Below are 18,557 nucleotides of genomic sequence, written 5' to 3'. Positions count from 1 at the left end.
ACCTCACATCAGTAAGGATCGTCCACCATCCAAAAGACAAACAACAACAAATGTTGGCAAGGTTGTGGAGAAAGGGGAACCCTCCTACACTGCTGATGGGAATGTAAATTAGTTCAAGCATTGTGGAAAGCAATATGGAGGTTCCTGAAAATGCTTAAAATAGAAATATCATTTGACTGACCCAGGAATTCCACTTCTATGAATTTACCCTAAGAATGCAGCAGCCCAGGTTGAAACAGACAGATCCATCCCTATGTTTATTGCAGCACTATTTACATAGCCAACAAATGGAAGCAATCTAAATGTCCATCAGTAGATGAATGGATAAAGAAGATGTGGTACATATACACAATGGAATATTATTCATCCCTAAGAAGAAAACACATCCTGCCATTTGGAAAACATGGATGGAGCTAGAGGGTATTATGCTCAGTGAAATAAGCCAGGCAGAGAGAGAGAAGTACCAAATGATTTCACTCATATGTGGAGTATAAGAGCAAAGAAAAACTGAAGGAACAAAACAGAAGGAGAATCACAGAACCCATGAATGGACTAACAGTTACCAAAGGGAAAGGTGCTGGTGAGGATGGGTGGGAAGGATGGGAAAAGGGTGGGAAAAAGAAAGGGGGCATTACAGTTAGCATGTATAGTGTAGGGGGGTATGGGGCATGCTCTACAACAGAGAAGACAAGTAGTGATTTTACAGCATCTTACTATGTGGATGGACAGTGACTGTGAAGTGGTATGTGGGGGCTACTTGGTGAAGGGGGGAGATTAGTAAACAGAATGTTCTTCATGTAATTTGTAGATTAATGACATCAAGAATAAAAAAACCAGCAGGAGGAGAATCAGAAAAAAAAACACAAAAAAACAATACTGTACCTTTTATTCTTATCAACAGCATGTACATTTGCTCCTTCAGTTAGTAAATACTTTGTCATTTTATAATTTCTTTGCTTTATAGCAAGCAAAAGTCATGTGAAGCCTGTGAGTAAAACAGCAAAATGAATTTATAATTCACAAAAACACATATTTCTAAACTGAATTAAAAACTTATAAAGAACCCTCTGCCCTTAATCATATAATGTAGAAGGAAAATAAAATGTGGCCCCTTCCTTCTCATCCCTCAGATTTCACCTGCTGCTCTTTCTCTGGAAATGCCCTTCCTCTACACCTCTTCCACAGATTACCTGCAAAGGCATTCTCCACAACTCACTTCAAACACTGAAGTCTTCCAGGAAGTCTTTCTTCCCATCACAGTATTGACCATGGTGTACTGTACTTACCTTACTGTTTCCCATCTAAACCAAGAGTTTCTTGAGGGCAGGGGCTATTTCTTAATCTCTCTATGTCTCCAAGCTTTAAAATGTAGTAGGAAGTGCTTTAACTATTTTTACTGAGTTAATAACATAAGTGCTTCACTCTAGGGTACTGTTTCTTACAATAATTACTCCAAAGAATATGTACTTTACCAGAAGTTAATGACTATGCCTCAGTGAAGATTCCATGATCCATATTTGAGAAATATTTTTAAGCTGTGCTTTATATGTCTAGTACTAAAGAATCTGTTTATCTTTGCTTACTCCCTATCTGCCCAATACTTTTTTGTTCCAGACATTAACATTTGAGGATTTAAGTGTTTCAGGGATATTTTTGACAGCTTTCCAGTAAAAATGAAGGTTTTCCCCACGTATACAAAATTGCCTGTTTTACTTCTTTCAATGGTGTCAGGTTCCAAGATGTCAATGTCAGGCACTACTGCTTCGAATGGGTCACAAGGAAATGGGCTCTGAATTAAAAGAGACAGGCTTCAAATGAAATGATTGCTTATTACTAAATGGTCCATGGCTTTTGTCCTATAATAAGAAGATAGTTTTATCTTTGCTGTTGATAAAATCAATATGAAATTTTAACCTCAATTGTACTGATAACCCTGGGAGCCCACATTTAAAAAAAATCTTTTTATTCTGGTTTTTATTTTAATTGCCACTTAAAATTATATTCCAGGCAAAATATGAATCAAATAAAAATATAATGGCTTATAAATAAAACTTCTAATACTGTTCTATATGGATTATTTGTAGCATAATGGAAGTTAACTAAATCACATGCATTTTTTAAGGAACAATGCTGAGGGGAAAGATATAATATTGACTGCACTAAACATATAACCTAATTGACTGTAACCATGATCAACCTCATTAGGTTTATAGACATTCCAATGGGAATAGGATTAACAATAATACATGTAATAAAAAGTCATTTTAAAAACCACTTATAGAAAAGATGACAGAGTAAGAGGTGAGACAGAGAACTCCTAAAATGACATATAATATGAAAATATAATTAATACAACTAATCCTGAAATAGCAACAGGAAAGAAGGCTGCACCAGACTGCATACACATGGAGAAAAGAGCAGACCTTATAGAACATTGTGACATACCTGACCCGGCGGTATCCAACCCCTTCCCCCACCCCAGCCCAGCAGAAGAGGAAGAAACAGCAGGGAGGGAGGGGAGGCCTGGGACTGCTGAACACCTAGCCCTGGAGATCTGCTCTGGGAGCACGAACCTACATTGCATGCTGCTCTGATTTAGTGCAGTTGGAAAGCTAAGACAGGCTGAATACCTGCAGAGATGGAAATTCTGGCTGCTTGTGGAAAACAGGGATTCATATATGGCTGATGTGGGTGGGCAGTCTGAGAGATTTCCTAAGAGCAATAGGGCTGCTAAAGGGGCAAGGATTGCACAGAGCTTACAGCTCAGAAGACAGGACAGGTAAACAAAATTGTCTGGGTGCAGCAGGTTGGGAGCTTAAACTGTCTTCAGGCGCTCCATACCCCTGGATAGCTATGCAGCTCCAAGGCCCACAACCATGATACACAGCCTGCTGTGCCTTACTCCTGCCTGGCTAGCCTGCAGCTGGCTCAGGATCATAAACCAGCAGCCCTTTCCCTGGCATCAGGCCAGCCAGAGGGAAGCCCCACCTATGGCAGCTACAAACACAAAGCATAGAGGGTTACACCTGTGTGTTTGGCCCACTGGTTCAGGCACTGAAGACAGGCATAGAAGCCCAGAAGCAGGAAACATCTTTCCTCCCCCAGGCATCAACACATCTCCACTGTGACCCCGACATTGCTCCAGGGGCTAAACAACTCCAGAGAGTAGAGCTTCTGGGCACTACAGGGCACCACAGACAAATTAAGAAATGTCAAAGGAACTTCGTTCAAAGCAAAATTATGAATACACCTGAGAAAGATTGAAATGAAATCGATGTTATGAATCTTCCTGAAAGAGATTTCAAAATAAAAACCATTGACATACTCATGGAGGAACAGAAAAATATTCAAGATCTCAGGAATGACTGTAGGATGGAGATACAATTGTTGAAGAATACAATGGAGAGTATTAAAAGCAGATTAGATATGGTGGAGACAATAAATGAAATAGAAATTAGGGATACAGAAGAGGAATACAAAGAAGCTGAGGCACACAGAGAAAAAAGGATCTCTAAGACTGAAAGAACACTAAGAGAACTGTGTGACCAATACAAATGGAACAATATTTGTATTAGAGGGGTACCAGAAGAAAAAGAGATAGAAAGTGTCTTTGAGGAACTAATTGCTCAAAACTTCCCCAATCTGGGGAAGGAGATAGTCTCTCCGGCCATGGAGATGCACAGATCTTCCAACGCAGGGACCCAAGGACAAAAACACCAAAACATATAATAATTAAAATGGCAAAGATCAAGTATAAGGACAGACTAGTAATAGAAGTCAGAGAGAGAAATAAGATAATATACAAAGGAAAACCATCAGGCTTTCATCAGACTTCTCAGCAGAAACCTTACATGCCAGAAGTGAGTGGAATGATGTATTTAATGCAATGAAGAAGGGCCTTGAACCAAGAAAACGAACTGGCAAGATTATCATTTAAATTTGAAGAAGGGATTAAACAATTTCCAGATAAGAAAAAGCTGAGAATTTAGCTCCCAGAAACCATCTCTACAGTGTATTTTGGAGGGACTGCTACAGATGGAAGTGTTCCTAAGGTTTAATAGCTGTCACCAGAGGTAATAAAAAGGGATAGACAAAAAGTACAGAATATGTTACCTAATATATAAAGAATGGAGGAGGAAGAAAAGGAGGGAAAAAGAAAAAAAAGAACCTTTAGATTGTGTTTGTAATAGCATACTAAATGAGTTAAGTTAGAGTCGTAGATAGTAAGAAAGTGACCCTTGAACCTTTGGTAAACACAAATCTAAACCCTGCAATGGCAATAAGTACATACCTATCGATAACAGCCTAAAAGTAAATGGTCTGAATGCATGAATCAAAAGATACAGAGTCACTGAATGGACAGAAAACAAGACCCATCTATATGCTGCTTACAAGAGACTCACTTCAAATCCAAAGACATACACAGACTAAACATGAAGGGATGGAAAATGATATTTCATGCAAGTAATAGGGAGAAAAAAGCAGGTGCTGTAGTACTAGTACAGACAAAATAGACTTCAAAGAAATTCACAAGAGACAAAGAAGGACATTACATAATGATAAAGGGATCAATTCAACAAGAAGATATAACCATTATAAATATCCATGCTCCCAACACAGGAGCACCTACATATGTGAAACAAATACTAAGTGAATTAAAAGGGGAAATAGAATGCAATACATTCATTCTAGAAGACTTCAACACTCCACTCACTTTGAAGGACAGATCAACCAGACAGAAAGTAAGTAAGGACACAGAGGCACACGAACAACACATTAGAATAGATGGACATAACGGACATCTATACAACTCTACACCCAAAAGCAGCAGGATACACATTGTTTTCAAGTGCACATGGAACATTTTCCAAAATAGACCACATACTAGGCCACAAAAAGAGACTCAGTAAATTTAAAAAGATGAAAATTGTACCAACCAACTTCTCATATCATAAGGGTATAAAACTAGAAATAAACTACACAAAGAAAACTAAAAGGCTCATAAGGGTATAAAACTAGAAATAAACTACACAAAGAAAACTAAAAGGCTCATAAGGGTATAAAACTAGAAATAAACTACACAAAGAAAACTAAAAGGCTCATAAATACATGGAGGCTTAACAACATGCTCCTAAATAATCAATGGATCAATGACCAAATTAAAGCAGAGATCAAGCAATATATGGAGACAAATGAAAACACTACCACCATGCAACTACTTTTGTGGGATGCAGTGAAGGCAGTTCTAAGAGGGAAGTATATAGCAATTCAGGCTTATTTAAAGAAGGTAGAACAATCTGAAATGAATAGCCTAAATTCACAATTATTGAAACTGGAAAAAGAACAAATGAGTCCCAAAGTCAGCAGAAGGAGGGATATAATAAAGATCAGAGAAGAAATAAATAAAACTGAGAAGAATAAAACAATAGAAAAAATTAAGGAAACCACTAGCTTGTTTGTTGAGAAAGTAAACAAAGTAGATAAACCCCTAGCCAGGCTTATTAAGAAAAAAAGAGAATCTATATACATAAACAGAATCAGAAATGAAGAAGGAAAAATCACTACAGACCTCACAGAAATACAAATAATTATTACAGAATACTATGAAAATCTGTATGTTGACAAACTGGATAACCTAGAAGAAATGGACAGCTTTCTAAAAAAATACAATCTTCCAAGACTGGTGCAGGAAGAAACAAAATCTAAACAGACCAATTACCAGCAATGAAATTGAAACAGTAATCAAAAAGCTCCCCCAGAACAAAAGCCCTATACCAGATGGATTCACCACTGTTTTTTATCAGACATTTAGAGAAGACATAATACCCATTCTCCTTAAAGTTTTCCAACAAGTAGGAGGGAATACTTCCTAACTCATTCTATGAAGCCAGCATTACTCTTATACCAAAACCAGGCAAAGACACCACAAAAAAAAGGAAACTACAGACCAATATCCCTGATGAACACAGATGTAAAAATACTCTACAAAATATTAGCAAATTGAATTCAAAGATACATAAAGAGGATCATACACCATGATCAAGTAGGATTCATTTCAGGAATGCAAGGAAGGTACCACATTTGAAAATCCATCATCATCCACCAAATCAACAAAAAGAGGGACAAAAACCACATGATCATTTTCATAGTTGCTGAAAAAGGATTCGTCAATATTCAACATCCATTAATGATAAAAACTTTCAACAAAATGGGTATAGGAGGGCAAGTACCTCAATATAATAAAGGCCATATATGACAAAACCACAGCCAACATCATACTTAGAGGGAAAGCTTTCAGCTTCTTGCTGTTAAGACTGGGAACAATACAAGGATTCCCACTCTCCATGCTTTTATTCAACATAGTACTGGAGGTCCTAGCCACAGCAATCAGACAACACAAAGAAATAAAAAGCATCCAGGTTGGGAAAGAAGAATTCAAACTGTCCCTGTTTGCAGATGACATGATATTGTACATAAAGAACCCTAAAGACTCCATTCCAAAACTACTAGAAATCAAAAAACTACCCCAGAACAAAACCCCCATACCAGATGGATTCACCACTGAATTTTATCAGGCATTTAGAGAAGACATAATACCCATTCTCCTTAAAGTTTTCCAAAAAATAGTAGAGGGAATATCTGAATTCAGCAAGCTTGCAGGATACAAAATTAATACAGAGAAATCTGTTGCATTCCTATACAGTAATGATGAACTAGCAGAAAGAGAAATCAGGAAAACAATTCCATTCACAATTGCATCAAAAAGAATAAAATACCTAGGAATAAACCTAACCAAGGAAGTGAAAGACCTATACTCTGAAAACTACAAGACACTCCTAAGAGAAATTAAAGAGGATACCTATAAATGGAAAATCATCCCATGCTCTTGGGTAGGAAGAATTAATATTGTTAAAATGGCCATCCTGCCAAAATCAATCTACAGATACAATACAATCCCTATCAAAATACCGACAGCATTCTTCAATGAACTGGAATAGTTCTAAAATTGATATGGAACCACAAAAGACCCCAAATAGCCAAAGCAATCCTGAGAAGGAAGAATAAAGAGGGGGTGATCTTGCTTCCCAACTTCAAGCTGTACTACAAAGCCACAGTAATCAAGACAATTTGGTACTGGCAGAAGAACAGACCCATAGACCAGTGGAACAGAATAGAGAGTCCAGATATTAACCCAAGCATATATGGTCAATTAATATATGATAGAGGAGCCATTGATATACAAAAGGGAAATGACAGCCTCTTCAACAGTTGATGTTGGCAAAACTGGACAACTAAAGGTAAGAGAATGAAACTGGGTTACTGTCTAACTCCATACACAAAAGTAAATTCAAAATGGATCAAAGAGCTGAATGTAAGTCATGAAACCATAAAACTCTTAGACATGAACAACTTCTGCATGAACATATCTCCCCGGACAAGGGAAACAAAAGCAAAAATGAACAAGGGGGACTATATTAAACTAAAAAGCTTCTGTACAGCAAAGTACACCATCAGTTTAACAAAAAGGCATCCTGCAGTATGGGAGAATATATTCATAAATGACAGATTTGATAAGGGGTTGACCTCCAAAATATAGAAAGAGCTCAGGCACCTCAACAAACAAAAAGCAAATAACCCAAGTAAAATATGGGCACAGGATCTGAACAGATCGAAAGAAGAAATTCAGATGGCCAACAGGCACATGAAAAGTGCTCCACATCACACTAATAATCAGAGAAATAAAAACCACAATGAGATATCACCTCACACCAGTTAGGATGGCCAACAGCCAAAAGACAAACAACAAATGTTGGCAAGGATGTGGAGAAAAGGGAACCCTCCTACATTGCTGGTGGGAATGTAAATTGGTTCAACCATTGTGGAAAGCAGTATGGAGGTTCCTCAGAAAACTAACAAAAGAAATACCATTTGACCCAGGAATTCCACTCCTGGGAATTTACCCTAAGAATGCAGGAACCCAGACTGAAAAAGACATGTGCACCCCTATGTTTATGGCAACACTATTTACAATAGCCAAGGAATGGAAGCAACCTAAGTGTCCATCAGTAGATGAATGGATAAAGAAGATGTGGTACATATACACAATGGAATATTATTCAGCCCTAAGAAGAAAGCAAATCCTACCATTTGCAACAACATGGATGGAGCTAGAGGGTATTATGCTCAGTGAAATAAGCCAGGTGGAAAAAGACAAGCGTCAAATGATTTCACTCATTGGTGGAGTATAACAACAAAGCAAAAAGTTAAGGAACAAAACAGCATGCAGACTTAGAGAACCCAAGAATGGACTAACAGTTACCAAAGGGAAAGGGACTGGGGAGGATGGGTGGGAAGGGAGGGATAAGTGGAAAACAGAGCATTATGATTAGCATACATGTGTTGGGGAGGGGACATGGGGAAGGCAGTTTAACATAGATAAGTAGTGATTCTATAACATCTTACTACACTGGTGGACAGTGACCTTAATGGGGTATGTGGTGGGGACTTGATAATGGGGAGAATCTAGTAACCACAATATTGTTCATGTAAATGTATATTAATAATGTATCAATAAATAATGAATAAATAAATAAAAATAAACAAATAAAAAGGAATAAGTAAATAAAAACCACTTATAAATTCTAACTTAAAAAGTCAATCCTATTCCTGAGATTAATATAAAATGTGAACTCTACATTGTAAATTAACACAAACCATCTCAAAAATCTTGAATTTTTATCAAAAAATACTATAAAATAGTGTAACTTCAAATTATAACCTCCAGTGTTTATAGAGGTGAAGTAGGTGACTCAAGGAAGTAAAGACCCCAGGTGCGGTCAGGGGAACAGAAAAAGGGAAGCCCTCTGCACAGCACACCTCAGAGTAGGCATGGCTCCACATTGCAGATATGATTCTTTAAGAGAAGCCTGAAGCCCAGATTTCTACATGAGTTTCCTTCATTTTAAATATTGACTCAATTAGTTGGGGCAAACTAAATGTATTCAGGGACCACAGTTAGTCTATAGTCCACTTGTTTTATATTTTTTACATTTCCCAGTGGTTGTGTATAAAACAAATAAGTGTATGCAAAAATCTTCCTTTTCTTTAGTATCATATGGTTTACCAAAAAATTAGGCCACAACATGTAATAAAAATTGCTATTAAGATTCATAATACCCACAAATAGGACCAATCCTACACTGTTGGTGGGACTGAAAATTGGTGCAACCACTGTGGAAAGCAGTATGGAGGTTCCTCAAAAGACTAAAAATAGAAATACCATTTGACCCAGTAATTCCACTCCTGGGAATTTGCCTGAAGAAAACAAAATCCCTGCTTCAAAAATATATATGCACCCCTATGTTTATTGCCACACTATTTACAATAGCCAAAATGTGGAAGCAACCTAAGCATCCATCAGTAGATGACTGGATAAAGATGTAGTACATATACAACGGAATACTATTTTGCTCTGAAAAGAAAATCCTGCCATTTACAACAACATGAATGCATCTTGAGGGTATTATGCTCAGGGAAATAAGCCAGGTGGAGAAAGACAAATACCATATGATTTCACTTATTTGAGGAATATAAAAACAAAGAAAAAGAAAAAGAACAAAACAGCATTAGACTCATAGACACCGAGAAGGGACTAGTGGTTACCTAAGGGGAGCGGACTAGGCAGGGATGGTGGAGGGAGGAGGAGGGGGACTGTTGAACCACTGTGCTGTACATTTAATAAAAAAACAAAAGATTCATAATACTGCCTCAAAGAATTTTTCCAATGCTTATGAAAGCTACAATCTATTTTTATTTAATTCTCCCAGATTGTTAATCAAATGGATAACTAGTTCATAGGGCTGCTGAAACTAAACTATTAAAACAACTCCCATCTCTACTGTCACTAACTACATGGATTTTGATATTTAAAATTGCAATTCTAATTATGCCAGGGCTCTATGAATTTAACAAACATACTGAGACACTCTATCACACGGCTTCAGCTAAAAAGAAGGTCCATGATTTACTACTATTGCAGTCGGAGAACCCTGCTTGTGATAACCAATTTGTTGGCCTAATGACTTTAATGATACCAAAAGATGCAAAATCCTTCAAGGGTTAGCCTCTACTTATTAAGACTATCCAGAAGCAAATTACTAAAGACTCTTTGAGTGCTAGGGAATAACTGATGGCTGGAAGGAAAAACATGTTTTTCTTTAGGCCAACAGATATCACCAGTAATATTCTTTTTTAACTTCTCAGTCATAGAGGTAGGGCCAGATGGAAGTCAGGCTAAAATTGTCAGAAAGGAGAGAGCTGAAGGAAGCAGCAACCTATCAAACTACAACTCTTCTAGAGATTTCTTGTTTGTGAGATCTGCAAATTTATATATTATACCTGTCCATTCAGTAGTTCTTAAGCAAGAGTTGTATCAATAACTCAAGGCAATATTTCCAAATATATATATCCAGGCCTTACTGGACTTGGTTTATTAAAGTTTCCCAGGCAATTCTATTCACCAGCACAATCCTAGCTGAGCACTGGTGTACAGGACACTCACACCATTCTCATGTCTCACATATGTGGTCAATTCCTGCTATCACTTGAGGATTTTGTCAAATAAAGGAAAGCACAAGAGATGAGTCACTTAGCAAGACTGCATTTAATTGTCCTCGGTTGGGGCAGAACAGGGACTTGTAAGGAAACCCCAAATGTAACTTGATTTCATTATTCATAAACTCCTCCCTTCCATCAAGATGTTCTAGATCGGAAGGCAGAGTTTAGCTCCCATCTACATGGCTGCTTCTGAGAGAACAGGATATATCAGTTCATTACATCGTCTTCCCCTGTTTCCCACTTCACCACCACCTGCTCCCTGACAATCTGGTTCCTCAGATTCCTCCTAATGCCTATCTCTAAGCAAGTTTACAACCCATTCATCCTCTTTCCCAAACAAACAATTATTTTCCCTCAAGGCTGAATACTTGCTAAACAGAGAAAAACAAGAAGGGAAAAGCAAACACAAAAAACCTCTGCTTGTTCTTTCCCTTCATGTGCCCAAATTGCAAATTGGACTGCATATTTCTGATTGCTCTCTCCTTTTCCCTTTTCCCTCTGAAACTAGCAAGTGAAAGAGGAATCACTTTTACATAAGTCACTTTTTTTATAAAATAGGAACTCATCAACAGTTGCTACAATTTTATATTATAAAATGCATTTGTTTTGTTTTCTTTTTAGATAAAGCCTGTTTCCAAAGCAAACTTTGCTTTCCTGTGTTGCTTTATACCAATTCAAACAAAACTTGGGTGGGGAAAAACTATTTAAAAGAAAAGCTGTACTTCAGCAAATTCAGTGTTTTCACAAACTGCCATAAACTCATGTAACAAAGCTGTACCCTAATGCTTCCTTAGAAGAACCATTATTTTGAGTGAAATCTTAGTTATTTTAAAATATTTTCAATCAGGAAATGCTTGATTTTCCAATATGTAAAATTGATCCTAACTATATTAACCTGTTGGGGCTGCCGCATGGGAGGTAATGTACGTCCAGAAGAAACAGCAGGCAGATCAGCTTCATCATCACCTGCTCCCTACATGCAGCTATAAGCCAGTGAGAGCTGCACGAGGTTGAGCAGGAGCTACTCTGTGATGTGAGAAACACTAAGGTGGTACATGGCTGGCAGAGTGGCTGCCAGTACAGGGAATTGCCCTGCTGATGTCAAGATCTGACCCAAACCCCTCACCAGATCTTCAGAGCCCTGGGGTCCCAGAGTGCCCTGGGCCTGTGGTGTGCCGCTTCCACATCCCACATGCAGTCACCCAGCTCCTCTGGCCTGGTAGCAGTTCTTCACCTCTCCTCCCACCCATCCCCAGCAGCACCCATTTCCTAAGACTCTGCAGAGCAGTCAGCCTCCACCATCACCTCACACCCCCTCAGCCTTCAGTCCTTTGTGGGCTCTGAGCCTACCACCCCATCCCAGGCACTCAAGGGAAGGTCCTCCTCCTGGGGAAAAGGAGGGCCAGGAGACTGTTCTGCCCTCTGTATGGGCATCCTTTCTCTAGCCCTCCCTGACTTGGCTTTGGAGGTGTTTCCATGGTGACAGTGCCCAATGTCGAGTATGCAGTATATGTATGTGTCTACATATACACACACATACAGATGTATATGTAAAAGAATTTTATACATCTATGGCTACTAAAGAAATTAAAAACATGTTATTCAAATATCTATAGATAAAGTTGGTGGATGCACACCTTGTTGTTCGCCTCGATGTCTGCATTGTGCGAAAGGAGCTGTGCCACTGTTGTTACACACTCACCACAAGCTGCATAGTGTAAAGCAGTGTTGCCATAGATGTCACTCACATTGGGATCGGCACCATGGTCTAAAAGAATACGTGCGCAGTCCTCTTGCTGGCATTGCACGGCCTGTAGGTATTACACAAAGAAACACACTATAAATTCTAGGATTTCAGAGTAGACACACTACAGGTTTCACCAGTAAGTTATATTTAAATGAGATAAACTGATTTCTCTTCTCAGCTATTACATCAAATCCATCTCAGGCTGGCATCGACAGCTCCTACATACCTTGATCAGGGGTGTCCTCTCTAGGTTGTCACAGAGGTTAAGCTCACATTTTCTCTGTACCAGGACAGTTACCACTTCTGCGTGGCTGTTGGCACAGGCCAAATGCAGAGAAGTCCTAGGAAAGTGAGTGGACTTGTTAGGAACAATGTACTCTTCTCAAAACATACAATTATTCATGTAATTGTAAACATTAAAGAGCATGTTATTCATAAGTCTTCAAAACAAAAATTTACTTTTTCCGGAGAAGGCACAATATTTATCAGCCTTATTACTCACCACATTAATGAAAGTGCAGACTATTTGATAGAAATAGCATGATCTGGGGATTCAGCTCATCTTAGGTTTGAATCTTACACCTTAGTGATCACTTGGCCTTTCGGTGCCTCAATTTTCTCATCAACATAATGGGGATAAAAATAAGTTATCTCATGGGATACTACTGTTATGTTTAAATAAGAATCTATGCTAAATGCTTTAGAACAGTTCCTAGCACAAACAGGTCAGCAATTGTTACACTATTGTTATAATTATTACTATTACTACTCCCTTACAAAGAGAATCCATTTTAGTAAAATGATATAATTATGCCTACTTTACAAAAACGTTTTAATTAGAACTGTATTTTAATCATTTTAAGATTCTCATTTCCTCACATTTTAACATCTCACATTGGAATGCAACTATAATTCATAATGTCTGATAACTAATTGCAACATTTAAAGAGTTTCTTATTGGTGCATAAAATAGTACAGCATCAGACAATGTATTGTGAATTATGTTAAATGAAATAATGGTATACACAACAGATCTACTGCAGTTCACATATTTGGATTTAAATAAATTTTAGTTCTTAAAAGCATTATGGGATAATTGTTCTTCTGAAATATCAAAACAGAAGCAGAAATTTTAAAAAAATGAGTATTTTGATTTTCATGAAACTTTAAGCCAAAGGAAACTCAGGATTCAAGTGATAAGGATTGCTGATTTTATTCAATATTTACATTTACAGGTTGTAAGAAAATTAGATATTTGTGATGATCAATTTAGGACTGAATACTATAATAAACATTCAAGAAGGCAGGTAAATGTTATCTTTAACAATTTTGTATGATCAGAAGTGCTTTTGTTTGAAAGGGAATAGGAAAAGCTTCAGCTGAGATTAGATCCTAACACTTCAATTTAAAATTTTTCATATTGCTCACACTGGGAAACATGAAGTTTTTAAGAATGAAAGAATCCTGAGTAGAATTTGTTTGCTGTTGGAAAACTAAGTATTTTTAAAGAAAACTTTTATAAAGGCAATACTTTTGCAACGGTAATATTTGCAATTTTTGATTTTTGTTTTCATAAGGACACTACTAAAATTTTCTAAACTTTTGCAATAGTAACAGTCATCCTTTGTTATTTACTATTTTTTAATTTCACAAGGATGCAACTAAAATAATTGATGTATAATTGTTTACATAAATGTAATACAGCTACACAATAAAAACGTATAATTAAACAGATACATAATAAAATTTGTCACAGATAAAAAGATTCTTTATTTCTGAACAAGCCAAAAGTTGTCAGAAGATACCAATCCTCAAAAACATTTTTTAAAAGTAGTTATTTTTATCTGTGTGAGAGTCATACTTCTGCACTCCCCCAGAATTTCTTCATTAATAATAAAGTTCCACTATAATTTTTATATATGTTCATTGCAGAACTCAGATTTTTTAAAAAGAAAAAGAAAAATACACTGGTACTACAAATTCCATCTGAAACAACTTTTTGTGGGATAAAAATCTGGCTACTTATCTCCACATAATTAGCAGGTATTTCTCTATCATGTATAAATGATTCACCTCTTTCCGCTGATAGGAAATGTTATTTGAGTCTATATATGTATGTGGGGATTTGGTCACTTTCCATTCTGTTTCATTCACTTATCTGTCTTTTCAGTTGTTAATGACTCAACACTCCGATACTTTACAGCACATTTTGATATCTAGAAGGGCAAATCTTTGTTTAATATACAAGACTTTCCTAAATTTCATCACAGCAATAAAAGAGGGACAGCATAAGGAACCTCCAATTTTTAAAACCATGATTATTTTTTATTTGGTTTATGTGAAATTAAAAAATATAAAAAGAGCACACATTTTGAGAAAATGAACCCTACTATTTAATAGAAAGATTTTCCCACTTCAAAATTACTTTCCCAGGTCCGTCAGGAAATAACAGATATATACATAGGTGTGCACCCATATAAAATGGATATTGCATTTTACCCAAAGAATTTTTACAAGTTGACAAATAAAAGTTTTCATTTTTCTCATGTATTATGTACTTTTATGTAGTATTTTTGTTAGGCACTTTTATTCTATTATGCACTTTTCTGTAATATCTAATATTATGGTATAAAAATGTATACATTAAAAATAAAATGCTGTCTATAGTCTGTTTTTCTATTAGTGATGTTTAGTTAAATCACTGCCAAACTGTCGGCCAAGTGCTCTGTAAGAATTATGAGTGGGTCAGAAACTGCTAGTTTTTGTCTCTTCTTCTCATAACATGGGCATGGGCATCAGACCCCTTATCAGGCTTCCGGGACCCAGGTCCTGTGGGGCCTTGGCGCTAGGAGGCTCGGCTCCCCAGGTGAGCCTAGAAGGTGAGCGCTTTCCTGGGTCCACCCACCTCCTCCCAGACCGCCTCTGGCCTCCCGGCCCCTCTTACCTGCTCTTCTTCACTGTGTCATTCAAGCCATTTTTCCCCATAAACAGAATCTGCTGCACTCTGGCTACTTTGCCCTTACTGGCAGCCATGTGGATCTTTCTGACATCTTTGCTTCGGATATGGTACTGGGCCTGAAAGTTGACTCCCCAGCAGTCAGTCTCCGTGTTAGTGGGATGGTTTCTGAAGGAGCGCAAAGATGGCCAACACTTCAGGCCCTGGGATCCAAATATCCTCGCCATCATAACAGCCTCGGGCTTCAGGAGACCTCAGCTCCCCTGCTGCCGTCCGCTCCACAGCACTAGTGCTGTATAAGCCAACCTAGGGGCCACAACAGCCCAGACCCCTGTCAGCAGTTAGCACACAATAACTCCAGGCAACACCAGTGCCCCGCCCAGATGACATCACAGGGCAGGGCATTCAGAGACCAAGGGTGTGGGGAGTGTATGTGCTGGGCCCAGACAAGGCTCATTTCAGTTGGTGCTTGAGAGGAGCTTTGGGTTCTCTTCAACTTCCGTGGGGGGGGTGGCGGGGGCGGTGGCTGAATTGGGAAAATGGCAGAAGGTAGACTAGTCCACACGGAAAAGCTGTGTACGGGGGCAAGAGCAGCGTGAAACTTCAGGATGCTGAAGGCCTCCTCCCCACAAAACTCCCCCAAAAAACTCTAAATCCCCTTATCTGTCACTTTATTCCTCTTCTACAGTCTGCTGGGCTTCAGGTGGTCTCCAAGGATGCAGTAACAGAAAGCAGTTTTGTCCGTCTCAGAGACTGTGGTAGTGTGTCATCAAGTACAGACTGATGAGAAAAGAATGCATGTTCTCTAGTAAAATCTCCAACAAGCCCTCCCCTTTGGGCCAGCCTTAGATTTATATTTTCTTTGCTTTTATTTTCCCCCAATTAAATCTTTATTCAACCCAAGATTTATTAAGAACTTAAAAAAAAAGTTATTCACTTGTCCTAAATTATGTTTTCTCATCTAGTTTAAATCACTTTATCGTATATTAAATTCTCTCACATGATTTCCAACAACACAGATGGAGCCAGAGGGTATTATGCTCCGTGAAATAAGTCGGGTAGAAAAAGAAAGTACAAAATTATTTCACTCATTTGTGGAGTATAACAACCAAATGAAACTGAAGGAACAAAATAGCAGCAGACTCACAGACTCCAAGAAGGGAGTAGCAATTACCAAAGGGAAGGGGTAGGGGAGGATGGATAGGGAGGGAGGGACAAGGGGATTGAGGGGTATTATGATTGGTACACATGGTGTGTGTGGGGGATCACGGGTAAGGCAGTGCAGCACAGAGAAGACAAGTAGTGACTCTATAGCATCTCACTATGTTGATGGACAGTGACTGCAATGGAGTGTGTGTGGATGACTAGATAATATGGGTGAATGTAGTTAACCACAATGTTGCACATGTGAAACCTTTATAAAATTGTGTATCAATGATACCTTAATAAGAAACAAGGACATCAAAAAAAAAGTCTGGTATGTTTCTTGTGTCTGGGATTTTCTATGGGGTTTGCTTCTTGCACCAGTACTCAAACTTCTTTATAAAACATATTCCAATAATCATGACAGCTCCAAAGTTCCCCTCCTTATTCTTCCTTTGCAGTACTCTCTTGGGAATGTTTACCTCTACATTTTTAAAGGTTTATTTGCAATCACTATGCCAAGTTAAAAAGAATTCTTGCCTCCCATATTAAAGAGTGGTAGACTGGAAATCAAGTTGTCAAATGGCCCATGATTTCATTCATCATGCTTGTGTAATGAAACCCCATTAACAAACAAAAACTCTGAAATGAGGCTCAGAAAGCTTCTGGGTTGGTGAACTGAGAGGGTGACATGCTTGGGGAAAGCATGTAGACCTTGCCCAGACCTTGCTGTCTAGCTATATCTTCATCTGGTTGTCCCTTTATACCCTTTAGCAGTACATCAGCAATAACCCTAAATACAGCATTTTCCTGAGTCATTCTAGTGAATTATCAAAACTGAAGGACAGTCATGGGAATCCCCAAACTTGTAGCCAAGTCAGACATAAGAGCAAGTAGCCTGGGGACTTGGGATTTTGAAGTGGGGGCAGTGCTGTGGGTCTGAGCCCCGGGGTTTATGCTAAGTTCCAGTAGTTAAGTGTATCACACTGAATTGAATGACAGTGGGTGCATTTCCACTGTACTCAGCATTGAACATTGCTGTCTCCTGAGTTCTAATATAGAACCTAACAACAAATTTCCTCTAATCCCCAGGGTTCTTGCTTGAGTGATAAATCCTGTCTCCCTCTAAAAAGCCTCTATATCCATTGATTCTTGCTTATCTATGTAAGAATAGAAATAGGTTAGCATAAGCATAGCCATCTTAAAGGCCTAGAAGCCATTTTCTGAGTATGTGACTTAGAAAGAAAAACTGGAACTGGGTAAGGCCTTGAAAAACAAGTTAATCATGAGCACCGGGTGGTGGGCAGCTGTGACCCTTGGTCAGCTAACCTTGGTCAGTAAATCTTACATACCAAGCTTATCGTGCAGAACCTCCCTAACCATTGAGGAGTAGTCTTACCCTGCCCTTGCTTAACCCCAGGATATATGTCTTGCAAGAATAATGTATAGTTATAGAAAATTGCTATGAGTTAAGTGCTTTGAAATTGCTATATAAACCCTTGGCTCTGAGTGCTCGGGGTCCTTGTTGAGACCCGCTGCGTCGGGCTGACTTGGACCCCAACTAGTTGGCTGAATAAAGACTTTGCTTGAATTTACATCTCTATGCCTGTGTAGTTTGTTCTCTGGGGAAGCCTCGGAAGCCTGGACCCTAACAATCTAGTCTTATACACCATCCCACTTATCAAGCCCCTTAAAATCCAATCCCAGGAGCCCCAACCACTGCTTGTGCCTGCTAAGTAGTACACACTAACTAAAGAAAATTACAATGTTAAAGACTCTTACAGAATCTCTAACTTGAAGACCCTAAATTTCAGCTTATCTGTATTAGTTTTCAGATAAAAAGGGACCTCTGAGGATGCCTTCCATATTAAAAATGTAAGATTCCAAGAGAACCATGAATTTTTTAATCAAAAAACTCTCCACACTCTGAGCATTTAACAAAAAACCCAAATATTCAGTTCGAATGTGGACTGAGTGGATATAAAGATCTTAAAGATTAGGAAAATTAGGATATATTGTGGGTTGATGACCACAAATAGTAACTGAGGTATTTAAATAAAAATGGTATCACATTTTATAAAAAGAAAACTGAAG

At 38.2% G+C, this 18,557-nt stretch overlaps 1 long non-coding RNA gene across 1 annotated transcript; it reads right to left on the bottom strand.

The window, feature by feature from the left end:
- Positions 1 to 734: 734 nt before the first annotated feature.
- Positions 735 to 12,738, bottom strand: LOC140845248 (uncharacterized). Its single transcript, XR_012124047.1, has 3 exons — positions 12,591 to 12,738; positions 12,255 to 12,428; positions 735 to 985 (listed from the first exon to the last, which is right to left on the bottom strand). It is a non-coding gene; the product is annotated as an uncharacterized lncRNA (long non-coding RNA).
- Positions 12,739 to 18,557: the final 5,819 nt, after the last annotated feature.

The sequence above is a fragment of the Manis javanica genome, chromosome 2, assembly GCF_040802235.1.
Source record: "Manis javanica isolate MJ-LG chromosome 2, MJ_LKY, whole genome shotgun sequence".
NCBI classification, from domain to species: domain Eukaryota; kingdom Metazoa; phylum Chordata; class Mammalia; order Pholidota; family Manidae; genus Manis; species Manis javanica.
Note: the sequence above shows the minus strand (reverse complement) of the source record. Positions and strands in the feature narration are given on the sequence as shown.